This window comes from Sciurus vulgaris (genome assembly GCF_902686455.1).
Source record: "Sciurus vulgaris genome assembly, chromosome: 12".
Classification (NCBI taxonomy): domain Eukaryota; kingdom Metazoa; phylum Chordata; class Mammalia; order Rodentia; family Sciuridae; genus Sciurus; species Sciurus vulgaris.
This window is the reverse complement of record NC_136473.1, coordinates 57,625,016-57,640,891: the sequence shown is the minus strand read 5'-3', so window position 1 is coordinate 57,640,891 and position 15,876 is coordinate 57,625,016. Positions and strand designations below refer to the sequence as shown.

At 40.2% G+C, this 15,876-nt stretch overlaps 1 protein-coding gene and 1 pseudogene across 5 annotated transcripts in view; one reads left to right on the top strand and one right to left on the bottom strand.

Moving 5' to 3' along the window:
* Window positions 1-3,331: 3,331 nt before the first annotated feature.
* Window positions 3,332-15,741, bottom strand: LOC306641953 (small ribosomal subunit protein uS13-like; annotated as a pseudogene). Its single transcript has 2 exons — window positions 15,631-15,741; window positions 3,332-3,835 (listed from the first exon to the last, which is right to left on the bottom strand). The product of its transcript is annotated as a small ribosomal subunit protein uS13-like (transcript).
* The window catches only part of PSEN2 (presenilin 2), a 29,530-nt gene continuing 28,850 nt past the window's right edge, over window positions 15,197-15,876 (top strand). For 3 of the 4 annotated variants that reach the window (XR_013758172.1, XM_079106629.1, XM_079106632.1), the window contains exon 1: window positions 15,197-15,302. The gene's annotated coding sequence lies outside the window, so the exon portion shown is untranslated. The remainder of the gene's footprint in view (window positions 15,303-15,876) is intronic. The other variant, XM_079106631.1, reaches the window with a different exon arrangement.

The following is a 15,876-nucleotide window of genomic DNA, read 5'->3' as shown; positions in this document are numbered from 1 at the left end:
TTAGACCATAAACTTCACAACTGCTAGAAGAAAACACAGGGCCAACACTCCATCATATATGTGATGGCATCAACTTCCTTAACGAGATGCCAAAGTGCAAGAAATAAAACCAAGAATCAATAAGTGGGATTCCATCAAATTAAAACGCACAGCAAAGGAAACAATTATGAGTGTGAAGAGAGAAAATCTTGGTTAGTTACTCCTACAAAAGGGGATTAATATCCAAAATATACCAAGAACTCAAAAAACTTGACACCCAAAAAAAATAAAATGAAATAACTCAATCAACAAACAGGCAAAAGAACTAACAGAAACTTCTTGAGAGAAGAAACAAAATGTACAACAAATATATGAAAGAATGTTCAACATATCTAGCAATCAGGGAAATGCAAATCAAAACTGCACTAAGATTTCATCTCGCTTCAGTCAGAATAGCAATGATCAAGAATACAAACAATAAGTGCTGGTGAGGTTGTAGGGGGAAAAATGCACTTACACATTATTGGTGGGACTGCAGACTAGTACAACCACTCTGGAAGTCTGTATGAGATTCCTCAAAAAACTAGGGATGGAACCACCACATGACCCAGCTATGCCACTCCTTGGTATTTTCCCCAAAGATCTAAAATCAGCATACTATAGCAATACAGTCATCTCAACGTTTATAACAGCACAATTGATAATAGATGAATTATGGAATCAACCTAAATGCCCATCAATAAATGAATGGGTTAAGAAATTGTGATACACACACACACGCACACACACACACACACACACACAATGGAGCTGTACTCAGTCATAAAAAGAATGAAATTATGGCATTTGCTAGTAAATGGATGGAAATGGAAAATACCACGCTAAGTGAAATAAGCCAAACTCAGAAACTCTCATATGTCTAGTAGAGCAGAGAAAGGAAAATGGGAGAGGGAGGGGGAATGGAAGGGAAAAAGGGGGATCATGAACTGAAATTGAATTCCATGCATGTAAGAGTTTGTCAGGATTAACCCAATACTGTGTTTAACTATAAAGCTCTAATTTAAAAAAAATCAGTAAACTAGGGTCTGGGGTGTAACTCAGTAGTAGAGCATGTGGAGGTTGTTCTATCCCCAACACCAAGAAAAATTGCCTAAAGTACCAAGGAAAATTGCCTAATGTACAGACCTCGGACAACTTCCAGGTTGGCGGTGCATCCAAGTGCCAGGAGTGTGTTGCACCCCAACTCCACAGAGACAAAAGCTCCTGTGCTCAGGACCTTTTGGACATTGCCCTATGTACTTCTTCATCTAGCTATTTATCCGTATCCTTTGTAATACCCTGTCTAATAAACCAGTAACTATAAGTAGTGTTTCCTCCAATTTTGTGAGTTGTTGTTATAGCAAATTATCAAACCCAAGGAGGAGATCGTGGGAACCCCCAATTAGGAGAAGTATCAGAGTCTCAGAACTTGTGATTAACTCTGAAGTGGGGGGTACTTGTGGGACTGAGCCCTTAACCAGTGGGGTTTGCACTAATTCCAGCTAGATAGTATCATAATTGAGTCGAATTATAGATCACCACAATTTTTGGTGTCCAGAGAATTGGAGAATCAGTTGCTAGTGCAGAAAACCCCTGCACAATGGGTGTCAGAAGTGTTGTGAGCAGAAAAACAATAGATTTCCAATAAATATATTTCTGCAGATGTATCCTAAGGAAATAGTCTAAATAAAGAAGAAGACCTCTATGCCCTAAAATTTTTAAATTGGAAATAATCTAAAAATTACAACAGTAACTGAAAGTTTAAATACAGTATGATAGGGGCTGGGATTGTGACTCGATGATAGAGCACTTGCCTAACATGCATGAAGCCCTGGGTTCAATCCTCAGCACCACATAAAAATAAAATAATGTATTGTGTCCACCTACAACTAAATATATATATATATATATATATATAAATTTTAAAAATATATAGTATATATATCTATTGAAATATTGCTCCCCTATTTCAGATAATGTTTATAAAGACTACACAATAACACATGCAAATGATACAATATTAAGGAGGAAATGACGGGCTACAAAATGGTTTTCATAGTGTGTTTTTAAAAAGGATAAAAGGAAGTAAACCAAATGTTATTATTAGTCATTTATGAGAGATGAGACTATTAGTTATTGTCTTCTCCTTTATACTATTCAGAATTTTAGGTTTTCTTAATGAATATGTATTGCTTTCCCATAGAAACAGACCTTGTAAAATCAGGGGGGGAAATGATGAAAGCTGATTAGCATATCATAATATAATTTTACCTTATAGTTTCAAGTGGAGGCAAATGCAGTGAACTAAATCTTGCCTAGGCATATACATTACATTTTTCTTTCCATTGTTGACAAAGTAATTCATCACTAAGTGGGAATAAAGATCTATAATTACCACTGTCCTTCACAAATCAAGTATGAAAAAAATCAAGTATGCATAATGGTACACACAACCAAAAAGAATAACAAAGAGGAAGCCAGTCAGTTTAAAAGAAAAGCATTTGCTGAACTGTCTACAAAGCATGTACTGTGAATTTCATAAATCTTTTTAGAATATGACAAGGTAGATGTGCATAACCCTAAAATGGTTTACAGAAACAAACATCATAATACTAAGCCCATTCGCTACATGTCACAGAAATATGGAATGAAATTTGGATCTGGGTTGTCCTCCAAAGGCCCATGTATTAAAGGCCGAGTCCCAAGTTTGGTATTATTGGAAGGTGGTGGAACCTTTAAGAGTAGACTTCTGGTTATTGTGGGTGTGACTTGAAGGGAATAGTATGGCCACACACCTTACTCTTTCTCTTTTTTGCTTCTCAGCCACCATAAGGTGAGCATCATGTGCCCCCCACCATGATGTGCTGCCTTGCCACAGACCCAAAAGCAATGGGGCCAACCAACCAGACTCAGAAACCTCCAAAACTATAAGCCAATGTAAACCTTTTCTCTTTCTAAGTTGATTATCTCAGCTATTTGTTACAGTAAACAAAAGCTGACTAACACAGTAGGATGCCCTTAGATAAACTAACTTAAATCATCATTTTTTCAAATGTGATCTGTAGACCCCCAGGGTCTGAGTGGGCAATGATTTTCAGGATAAAACTAAAACTTTGTTATTCTTCCTTTTCACTATGTAGACTTGTGCACAGATGGAACAAAAGCAATGCTGGGTAAAATGCCAGTGCCTTACAATTTATGAACTTGGTGACACCAAATAGTCACTGCCAACAGATAAGTTATTTTCATCCATTTATTTATTTTAGGTATATAAACTATTTATTAACAGAAAAGGCCTACAGACCCATTTCTTTTATTTCTTCTTAGACACACCCACAGTACAGCAATGGTCCCCAGTGTTCTTAGTGTGCTGGCCTCTGATGTGAAGGACTCAGACGTGGCACAGTCCCCTATGGGCCCTAATGTTCTTCAATAGCTCCAGGTCCTCCGGGAGCATATTGTCTAGACAATACGGCAGAACCTGGCTATATTTTCCATCCTTTACATCCTTCAGTCTGTTCAAAAACCAGTCTGGGATCTTGTACTGTCATGGATTCTGCATAATGGTGATCACACATTCAACCTCATCCTCAGCGAGGTCTCCTGCCCTTTTGGTGAGGTCAATATCTGCTTTCCTCAACACCACATGAGCCTATCTTCACCCCACACCCTGAATGGCAGTGATGGCAAAAGCTATTTTCCGCCGCCCATCTATGTTTGTGCTGAGTACTCGAAAAATGTGCTGGAACTTCTCAGGAATCACTACAGATGTGACAGCAGCAGAGTGGCAGTGTGTAGGTGTTGGTGTGTAGGCCTCCTGTGGAAGAGCAATACATTAATTTTTAAAGTGCCAGCTTCAATTGAGAATGTGCTAATAAAGCAGTCAAAATTACAAATTCCATTTCCTCTCTGCCCTTGCTCATGTACTCTTTTTAACATTGTGTGTGATGAAATGGGAAATAGGCATAAGGCATTTTTGTCCAGTCTGAAGAACCTAGGTAGTCTCTAGTGAAAACACATCTGTTGTCTTGTGAGACACAAGCTGTACTTGCTGTTTTTTCCATAGGACACTATTTTTATTTGAAAGTAGGATAAACAATATAAAGTTGGGAGGCATTTTCTGAATGATCAACACAATGAACTTGTTACTTCAAGGACAACAACTGATGGTTTTGTATTTGTTGCCAATGATAAAAGTTGAGCTTTCAAATGAAAATGAGAATTTTGGAAAATTTGTGTCTGCCACTGTGAGTATATTTAGCTTTCCAGTATTACTAATGAGATTGGTGGTGACATTAACAAATGTGATCTTCTTTATGTTGTGGGAGAAAGTGTGTCACCATTTGGAAGATCTGCCTCACTCAGTGAATTAGTGTTTTCCAAATGACCAGTACAAGATGTCACAAAATAATGCATGATTAAAAGATCCATTTGAATTGCAAGACAGACCAGAAGATATTAATGTAATAAATGTGAAAGTTCATTGATGTGTTTTCACTCTCCACATTGCAACTAAACTTTATGAAATTATAGTTTTTAAATGTGGTGTTGTACCTTCTAGAGTTTAAATCTGAAATGTGCCCCCAAAGGACCGTGGTGTTAAAGGATTAGTCCCCAGCTTGGCATCATTAGGAAGTGACAGAAAATTTAAGAGGTAGGGCCTAAAGGAGGTTGTCAGGCCATTTGGGCAAGCCCTCATGGCCCAAGTCTCATCCTCTTCCTCTTCCCCTCTTTTGTTTCCCAGCCATGAAGAGAGAGATTTTGTTTTGCGATGTGCTCTCACCATGATGTGCCACCTCACCACAGCCCCAAATCAATGGGGTCAATTGATCATGGACAAGAACCTCCAAAACTGTGAGCCAAAAGAACTCTTCTCTTTAGAAGTTGATTATCTAAGGCATTCGTTATAGTAAAAAACCTAACACATATCAAAGAATAATCCACAATTATATGAAAAGACTATTAAAATACTCCTGTTTTCTAACTATAAATCTAAGCCCAATTTTTATTCACATACTTTAACCAAAGCATCCTATCAAAACAGATTGAACGTAGAATCAGATGTGAGAATTCAGTTTTCTTTTATTAAGACTGATCCTAAGAAAATTTCCAAAAATATTCCATTTGTTTTCTATATAAACATAGTGGTTCAATATACAATCATATTATCTTATAGTTCTGTAGGTCAGATGTATGACATAGGTTGTCAATCAAGCAAGCTGTCCTAGGGCTGCATTCCTTTTTTGTAGACACTTATAGAAAAAGTTTCCCTGCTTTTTCCAGCTTCTAAAGGGCATGCTTAACAGAGTGGGAGAAGATCTTTGCCAATCATACTTCAGATAGAGCACTAATCTCCAGAATCTATAAAGAACTCAAAAAACTCTACACCAAGAATTCAAATAATCCAGTCGACAAATGGGCTAAGGAAATGAATAGACACTTCACAGAAGAAGATCTACAAGCAATCAACAAACATATGGAAAAATGTTCAACATCTCTAGTAATAAGAGAAATGCAAATCAAAACCACCCTAAGATTCCATCTCACCCCAATTAGAATGGCGATTATCAAGAATACGAGCAACAACAGGTGTTGGAGAGGATGTGGGGAGAAAGGTACACTCATACATTGCTGGTGGGGCTGCAAATTAGTGCAGCCACTCTGAAAAGCAGTGTGGAGATTCCTTAGAAAACTTGGAATGGACCCTCCATTTGACCCAGCTATCCCACTCCTTGGCCTATACCCAAAGGACTTAAAATCAGCATACTACAGAGATACAGCCACATCAATGTTCATAGCTGCTCAATTCACAATAGCCAGACTGTGGAACCAACCTAGATGCCCTTCAATTGATGAGTGGATAAAGAAGCTGTGGTATATATATACAATGGAATATTACTCAGCCATAAAGAATGATAAAATTATGGCATTTGCAGGCAAATGGATGAAATTGGAGAATATCATGCTAAGTGAGATAAGCCAATCTCAAAAAACCAAAGGACGAATGATATCGCTAATAAGTGGATGATGACACATAATGGGGGGAGGGAAGGGTTAGTATTAGGGTTAAAGTTAGGGTTAGGGAGGGGGGCAAGTATGGAGGAAGGAAGCACTGTATAGAGGGAAAAGAGGGGTGGGAGGAGAGGGGGGAAGGGAAAAAATAACAGAATGAATCAAACAACATTGTTCTATGTAAATTTATGATTACACAAATGGTATGCCTTTACGCCATGTACAAACAGAGAAACAACATGTATCCCATTTGTTTACAATAAAAAATAAATAAATAAATAAATAAATAAATAAATAAATAAATAAATAAAAAATAAAGGGCATGCTTATTCCTTGGCCCATGGCCCCTCCCTCCATCTTCACACAAGATCAGGCATATTCAGGTTGGTGTGGCTGTAGACCTTCCTCCATCTTCAAAGCCAGCAATGCCACATGTCCCTCTGACTGTTCTTCAATAGTCACATCTCACCTCCTACCACTGTCAGGAAAGGATCACCACCTTTTGGGATTCTGTGTTAGATTGAGCCCATCTGGATAATCTAAAATAATCCCATCTCAAATCCTTAATGCTGATCATATCTGTAGATTCCATTTTGCCTTATAAAGTAACATGTTCACAGGTTTAGGGCATTAGACATGGCTATCGTTAGGGGCCATTATTCTACCGCTCACAAATGTGAAGAAAATATGTACCACACTTCCCATTACATTTTTTTTCAAAATATAATTTTCATAAAAAATATTTTATATGTTAACATGTAGTGGGGTTGTTATCATTACTTTTAAATTAGTAATTTTTTTAATTTTTCAGTTTTTATTTCTAATATGGTAAGTATTGATAGATACAAGAAACAAACACAAAAACTTTTAAAGTCCTCAATTAGTTTTAAGAAAGTTTGAATACTACTGGTTTAAATATTGAAGTGATAATATCAGAGCCACTCTAAGATCTCCTCAAAAGAACATGAACATCCTCCACAGAGAAATGAAACCATCATATTATATGGAGAAAATGCTGCAAATGTGGTCGTATAATTCATTAGGTAAATTGACCGAAGTTTTCAGGTGATGGCTGCCAACTCCAGACATAATGGCAAAGTCCTAGTATTAGTCAGGGTTCTCCAGAGAAAGAGAACCAATAGAATACATGGAAATATAAGAAGGGCTTACATGATCAGAGGCTGAATATTTCCACAATAACCGCAGGCCGGAGAGCCAGGAAACAAGTGGCTGCTCAGTCCTAGAAGCTGGAAGCCTCATAACAAGAATGACCAATTCAAGGTGGAAGGTCTGGAAGCTCCTTGCAGCATTTCAAGCACAAGTCACATTCAAAGGCTAAAATATCTGAAGTCTGATGTCCATGGGTGATGACAGTAGTGAAAATTACATATGCTCAAGAAAGGTCTAGAGTGCCTATGTGTGAACTTCCCCCTTCTTCTGTTCTTTCATTCCATCCAGGTCCCCAGCCTATGGGATGGTTCAGTCCATGTTCAGGGCAGGTTGTCCCTTCAGCTTACTGACCTGCATACCAACCTTCTCAGGAAACACCCTTACAGACATACCCAGAAGTGTGTTTTACCAATTTTATAGTATTCCCTCAATTCAGTCAAGTTGACAACTGTTATGGTTTAGATAGGAGGTGTCCACTAAAAACTCATGTGAAACAATGCAAGAATTTTCAGAGGTTAGATGATTAGATTATGAAAGGTGTGACCTAATCAGTGGATTAATCCATTGGTATTGATTAACTGGGAGGTAACGTGGTTGGAGGAAGTAGGTCACTGAGGGGGCAGGCCTTTAGGGTTTATATTTTGTCTTTGGTGAGCAGAGTGCTCTCTCTGCTTCCTGGCTGTCATGTTCTGAGTTGCTTTCTTCTGCCATGATGTTATGCTTCACCTCGGGCCCAGCTATGGAGTCAGCCAACCATGGACTGAAACTCTGAAACCATAATCCCCAAATGAAGTTTTCCTCCTCTAATTGTCCTTGCAAGGTCTTTTGGTCACAGCACACAAAGCTGACTAAAACAACAACCAAGATTAACCATCGCACCCTAGAAAAGAGAGTTGCTTCAGAGTGTCTTCAAGCATCTCTTCTGTCCATAGGGTCACACATGACTGACAATACCTGGCAATGTATCGCTAGAGCCCATCCCATAGCCAAGATTTGTGGCAGCTTGACTTCCCTGGAGCTCTACTGGTGAGACTATTCTGATGTAGAATGTGGTTCCATGTGGCTCAAAAAGCAAGTGCTACTGTGCCTGCACGGTTAGTTTCTCACTGCAAATTTAAAAGCCAGATTACCCATGGCTAGGAGTTCCCTAGAGCTGCTTGAAGTATTCTCAGGGAACTGTCCTTCCTTGGTTCACAACCCAAGGCAATCCCTTCAGATCAGTGATGGACATGGGTTTACAGAGAACTTGCTGGCAACTGAAAGGTTCTCAAAATTACAATAAATGATTAATTTTGATGGGAAAAAAAAGCAAGTGCAATAGACCCACTCTATGGTGATATTATGTTCCATATTACTAATTTACCTACTTTTCTATTCTTGTATTTTCATGACAAGCAAGATTTCCAGTTTCAAAAATTTCTATCAAATTCTTATTTAAGAAAATGATAAGAGGGAATACTAGGGGGAAATAGATAATAAGATAGAAAATGAAATTGTTAACTGACTTTTCTTCTATGTATTTTTCTGTATTTTACAAACTTTCTACAAAGCATAATGTTTTTCAGGCAAGAAAAATTTTAAAGTATCTGCCACCAAACATATAAATACAGTAAATAAATCTTTTAGAAAAGTTTAAAGAGGCAAATATTGCACAGACTGTAAGATGCTGAATGTCAAATGCATTGATCAGACAAGGAGAGGCTATGCTGCAGTGACAAATGACTGCCAGTCTTAGGAGCTTGAAGCAATAAAGGGTATTTTGTTCTGTTTTTATTACCCTACTACTTGTATGGTCTCAGTGCTTGTATTCCCTCAAAATTCATATGTTGAAATCATAAACCCCAATGCTATGGATTAAGAGATGGGGCCATGCTGGGTACAGTGACACATGTGTGCCACTCAGTGACTCGGAAGGCTGAGGCAGGAGGATCACAAGTTCAAGGCCAGTCTCGGCAACTTAGCAAGGCCCTAAGCAATTTAGCAAAACCCTGACTCAAATGAAAAATAAAAAGGGCTGGCGATTTAGCTCAGTTGGTAAATCACCCCTGGGATCAATTCCTAGCCAAAAAAAAAAAAGGGGGGGGGGGGACTTTGGGAGATGCGTAGGTCACGAGGGCAGAAGTCTCAAGAATGGAATTAATGCCCTTATAAAAGAAACCCCACTGAGCTAGCTCACCCTTCCACTTCATGAGGATACAGTTATAAGATACCATTAGAAAGCAGGTCCTTACCAGACACTGAATCTGCTAAGGTCTTGTTATTGGGCTTCCCAGTCTCCAGAACAGTAAAATAGATTTCTGTTGGTTATAGGCCACCCAGTCTATGGTATTTTGTTATAGTAACTCCAATAGACTAAGACAATGTCTTTCATGTGTTATCTGTGAATCCAGCCTGATGGAGCAGCCTCTATCTGGAACACAGCTGGTTTCATGGAAACGTGATGAAGCATACCCAGGATTCCAGAGCTCTGTCCACAACTGCCAAACTCACTGCACATCCCACGTGGACAAGGAAAAGGGTTCCTGTTGGAGGGATGGGTTGGTTGTGACCTAATCACTAAGAAATTTATTTATCATCAAGAAAAACAGGAGACAGAATTATCTTTAGAATGGGGCCATGAAGGGTTGAGCCATTCATAAGGGTCTGGTTCTAACAAAATGCAGGAGCCCATGTTTTCTTTATTTATAGTGGTATAGCTCAAAGGGCAACGGTAGGAGCTTTTTCCATGAGAAACAGGATTGGGATGGAGTTAAGCAAGCCATTTTGCTCTAGCAGGTCATTGGCACATCCAGGGCCTGCAAATTCCGGTGGTGAACCAACTGTACAGAAACCACATACTCCAGACAATCTCAAACAATTTCTCATATTTGTCAATTCCTGAGAGACAGATTTCCGAGTCTAATAGCTCCACCAAGCCTGGTTTTATTTGCTGGCCATGGATAACACCCTGCACCAGACAACACTTCTTCTGCCCTTGGTCAAGGTCACATGGCCAGTTCTGTTCTTTACAGGGTAAAGAGAGTAAAAAGGGAAGATCCTCCTGAAGAGAGAAGTGTGGAAGATTTGAGAAGAGTAATATAGACTATCATTTCCATGTCCAACGAAGCAGAGTCCCCACCTCAAGTAGGGAGGTAGAAGAAGTGTCTGCTGTGTTTGGGTCACTTGTACCCCTATTTTTCTTTCATTCATTCTCTTTATGATCCTCTGAGGGATATCATTCTATCCTTTTACAGTTGAGGAAACTAGAAACCCAGCAAGATGAAGTAATAGTCCTGGGTCATGCAGCAAATAAGTACAAGAGACAGATTTTCAACCCAGATTCATCTGATTCTCAAGTTCCTGTGGGTTACATCCCCCGCTGCTGTTTGCCAGGCAGTGTTGGGATTCTCAAGTGTGTTGAGGAAACTCAATGCCTTGAATACCAAAACCTGAAGCAGAAGCCAACCTTTGTGAACAGTGCCCAGGCTCAGGAAAGCACTTACTCATCCCTCACAAACTAGCATGTGACAAGCAGCTGGGAATGATGACTTCAGAGGAGAATCAGGGAGAAACGAATTCTTCTAAGTCACTAAGCCACAGTCCAGCCTGTGCATCAATATGGGACATTCTAATTGGAGCAGAGAAGGCCACCCCATCAGGACAGACAGGCTGAAGTCCACACCTGATTCTTCCACTCATTATCCAAGCACATTTGGGAAACAACTTGTTTTTGGAAACCTTGATTTCCTCATGTCCAAAAAAAAGCAATAACAATGCTTTCTTCTATTATCATTGTTCCAAAAATCAAAATAAGACAAAATTTGAAGCACACATAATTGGGGCTCATAAATGTCCATTCCCTATCTCTCCCTTTCTTGCCTTAAAGAAATTGAGCCCATGAGAGAAATGCGAAGAAAGGCATAGTTTCTGCTCTAGAGGCATTTGTAGGTGAGGTAGATAAAAGAATAGACTCAGTACATACTGTGTAAAGAAATGAAGCATTCCTTTAAAATAGTGGAGCAGAGTGTGTGGGCAATGGGGCTAGAAAGTCTAAGGTATCAAACAAGCTTTGGTTTAGTTGTATGTGAGGGAATGGCAAAACAAAAATGGCTTAAACAAGATAAAAGTTTTTTTTTTTTTTTCCTTCCTGAAACAAAGTAAGGAGTTAGCAAAGCCAAGTAGTGGCTCCACAATCATTGAGGATCCAGATTTTTCCATTTTGTGGCTTCACCATCCTCATTAATTTCCTGATCCAAGGTGGTTGCTTGAGCTCCAACTATCATCTCCCTATTCTAGACAGAAAGAAGAATGACAAGGACATGCTGCTTCTCCTTCTATCCTATTAGCCAGAGCTTAGTTATGGGGCTTCATCTCTAGAGATCTGAGAGATTTCTAGATGGAATAGTTCATGGGCAGTTTTCTGTACGTCTAAGACTCAGGGAGATGACTAAGTTGAAGATTCAGCCTTGAGCTTCATCAAAATAGAAATGGCAGCTCTGGACATGGCTGGATTCACCAAGGAGAGTATGCAGAATGAGGACAGGACTCCACTGAGGCCAGAAACAAGGATGGACTAAGGAAGTAAAGTCCATGATCAAACAGACAAATAAGGAGGGTACAGTGCCAAGGAGAAACTCTGCCTTTGGTAGTGCCCAGTGTTGAAAGTGAGGCTACTCAGGAGTGATATCATGGAAAATGGCAGAGCATGGATCTCCAAGAACCCCTCCCTCCCAACACACACACACTGAAACAAATTGAAAGCTGTCAAAAATGGACAGTCAATCTGTTTTTGAATTCTAGAGTCTAATTTTAAGATTTCCGGCAACCAGGAGAGTGTTTAATAGAGAGACTGCTAAATTCCATGAAGGTAATGCAGCATTTTTGCTTATCTTCCACCATCCCCCATCCCCACCTCAGTGACAATGCATCCCAGATGTGGCTTGCTGATGTCAGGGTGGGCAATACAGACCTTGTTCTCGAATAATTGTGGTTGTGCTGTTTTGCATATGGTGCTAGAGATCAAACTCAGGGCCTTGCACACACTAGGCAAGAACTCTTTGCTGACCTACACCCCCAGCACTATGGTTGTACATTTTAAAGTTCCCTGAGGGACTGGCCCTAGACACCATCTTTTAAAATATTTTAAAGACATACACTGTCCACAGTAGTCTGAGACGAGGGACAGCAGATGGGTTGAGTGCAGCGAGACCAAACAGCTAGGGAAGGAAGAAGCTGAGGAGGAAGATGTTTGGGGGAATAAGGCTTTGGAGATCTGCATATACTGGAAAATCCAAACAGCAATATACATGCCCAGGACCAGACACTGAGAGAACCCTAGGTTTGTATCTTTGACTGGTCTTTGTGTTCTATGCAAGCAGGAGGTAAAGTCTAAGGTAGGTGGACAGCTGTGTTTGAATAAGCATTGAATGAGTGAGGTCAGAGCCCATCTGCAAATACCAGAAAAGTTTTGTTTTGTTTTTGGTCCAGATGTTTGAGAAAATCTGTGTCAACACAGTGGCTGACCATTGAGATATTGGAGCAGAGACTTCAGTGTCTAGACATGCTAAGACAGTATGCAAATATAATATAGAAATGTCACTACACAAACCAATGACTACAGCTTTTGATCACAACCAATCTTGCAAAGGGGGAAAGAATCCAATTTTCAGATTTACCACATTATAATATTTAAAATGTCCAGTTTTCAAAAAGAGCAATTAGAAGGCACATGAAAAAAAAGTATAACCAATCCACAGAAAAAAGAAATTGACTGAACTTTCCCTAAAAGAGCCTCAACATTAGACTCGACAAAGACTTTAAATGGAATATCTTAAATATAACTAATTAGATTAAGGAAACCATGCATGAAGAAACGAAGGAAGCCAGAAGACAAATAAATGTATGGACAAATGCAGACAGAGAAATTATGAAAAGGAATGATATAGAAACTCTGGAGCTGAACAATGCAATAGTTGAAATAAAAAATTTGAAAAGATGGGGAAAATTGACAAATGTTTAGCTAAACTGATAAAAAGGATGAATATGCAAATAATAAAATCATAAATCACTGTAGAACTTACAGGAAAAACAGGTTTATAAGAAAATAATATGAACTGTACACTGACAAATTGGATATCCTAGAAGAAATGAACAAATTTCTAGAAACTGACTCAAGAAGAAATAGAAAATCATTTCTCTAATTTATCAAAGATCACTATTTGGACCATTATTTTGTCTGCCAAAATGCTGGTCCTTTCCATCTTGGGTTAATTTGCACCTTAGAACAGTTTTTCCCCCATGCATCTGTGGCCAGTAGATTTCTAGAAAGAAGCCAAGACTATCCAATGGGAGTAGGACAATCTCTTGGGATACCTGAGTATCCACATGCAAAAAAATGAAGGTGGACCCTGACCTCACATCACATACAAGAATTAACTTAAGATGGATCAATAACCTCAATTAAGTGCTAAAACTTTTAGAAGAAAACATAGTAAATTTTCACAACCTTGGATTTGACAATGGAATCTTAGGACACTGAAAGTGCAAGCAACAAAAGAAAATATATATACCCTGGACTTCAACAAAATTAAAGTCTTGTGTGCATCAAAGGGATCAAAGTGAAAATACAACCGACGGAATAAGACAAAATATTTGCAAAACATATATTGGGTCTAATATCCAGAATACATAAAGAAATCTTACAATTCAATGACAAAAAGACAATCTAATTAAAAAATGGACAAAGGACTTTAATAGACATTTCTATTATCTTACCAGACATTTCTATATTCTAGAAAGTCTATATGTGTATTACTTTAATAGACATTTTTGTATTCTAGGAAGAATATACAAATAATCAGCCAGCACAGGAAAAGGTGTTTAACATAATAAGTTATTTGAAGACACAAACCAAAACCAGGATGAGATACCCCTCCATACCCACTAAGATAGTTATAATAATAAAAATAGAAAATAAGTTTTGGTGAGAATTTGGAGAAATTGGAACCCTCTTACATTGATTATGGGAATGTAAAATGGGTCAGTGCCTGTGGAAACAGTCCTGTGGCCCCAAAAGCTAAACATTGAATTACCATGTGATTCAGCAGTTCAACTTCTAGACAGGTACCCCTCAAAAATGAAAACAGGTACTCAAATACATTTACATGCATGTTCATAGCAACATTATTCTCTATAGCCAAAAGGGGAAAATAGCCCAAATGCCCTTCAATGGATGAATGGATAAACAAATTGTGGTATATACATACACTGAAATATTATTCAGTGATAAAAACAAAGTGTTGACCCATTCTTCAACGTGGATAAACCTTGAAAACGTTAAAAGAAGCCAGACACAAAGGGACATATAGTCTATGTTACCATTTATATGAAATATCCAAAATAGTTAATGGGTAATTTGTTTTGGAGTAATGAAAACATTTTGGAACTACATAGAGCCAGTGGTTGTACAACATTGTGCATGTACTTAACACTACGGAATAGTACACTTTAAAATGGGTAATTTTGTTATATGAAATTAAAATACCATACTTAAAATACAAATAAAAGTAAAGCCACTGAGACAATGTCAAATTATTGACAATATCATCTTCAACCCATGGACTCTAACTCTTGGAATCATGTCCTCCTAGACCAGTTCCAGGTCTGGTAGCAATTTCGTCTCTGCTTAATTTAATCCAGAGTTCCTGGTGGCTTTGAAGGTAACAGATCAGTAAAATTTTCATGGTGTTAACTTCAAATCAGGCCACTGGTGCTCTCTTAAAGTAACACCTGAGGGTTTAGGATGGACAGAAATCTAATACTACAAGAAGAGGATGTACGAAGCCACGGCCCTCCTGCCCGGTGGTGCTACCAGGGCCCTACCAAGAGGCAGTCCATTGCTCAGTTCTAAAGTCTGGTTGATGCCGACTTCAGCACTGCAGGAGACAGCTCTAGCTGGCCCTTCGGCAAGGGGGAATCCTGACGCGGCCTAAGTGGGGCGGGGCCGTGGGCGGGGCCGCGAGCGGGGCGGGCCCGGGACCGTGGGCGGGGCCTGCGCTGGTGCCGGGTCCAGCCGGGCTCTCAGCCAGCGGCGTAAACTCTGCTGGGGCGCAGCGGCCGAGCAGGTGAGAGGGCGGGCGGGGCTCGGGGGTGCGCGGCCCAAGGCCCGTGCCCGCGGCGCGGAGAGCCAGGGGTGAACCCGGGACCTGAAGGCCGGGCCCTGCCCTCCGCATGCCCCTGTTGTGGCAGTCGAGGCCCCTTCCCTGGCTCCAGGGCTGAGGCCCCTGAGTGAGCCGAGCTCGCGGCCTCTGCGGCCAACGCGGGGGCGAGAGCAGGGCGCCCGGGAAGCGGCGGCTAGGGGCCGACCCGGAACTGGGGCGTGGAAAGAGTGCACGGAGCACCCCGCAGGCCTCTGGTCTCGTCCGGGAGCCCTCAGAGCCCCGCTCCCCGCACCCTCCCGCCGCCAGAGCCCGGGCTGTGGGTGGGCGCGGTGCGATCTGTTAAAGGGCCAGAGCTCTTAAAGGGGCAGTGCACGTGGGTCTCGGAGGCGCGTGGATCAGGCATTTTGTTCTTCCCTCCTGCCTGAGACCTCGCTTGCGCCTAGTCCATTCGGGCACTGCTTTGCGGGGAGGAGAAGAGGTTTCCCAGTGTATGAGGAGCAGGGCAAAGGACAGTGCTTGGAGATGGCCTTGGTTACTA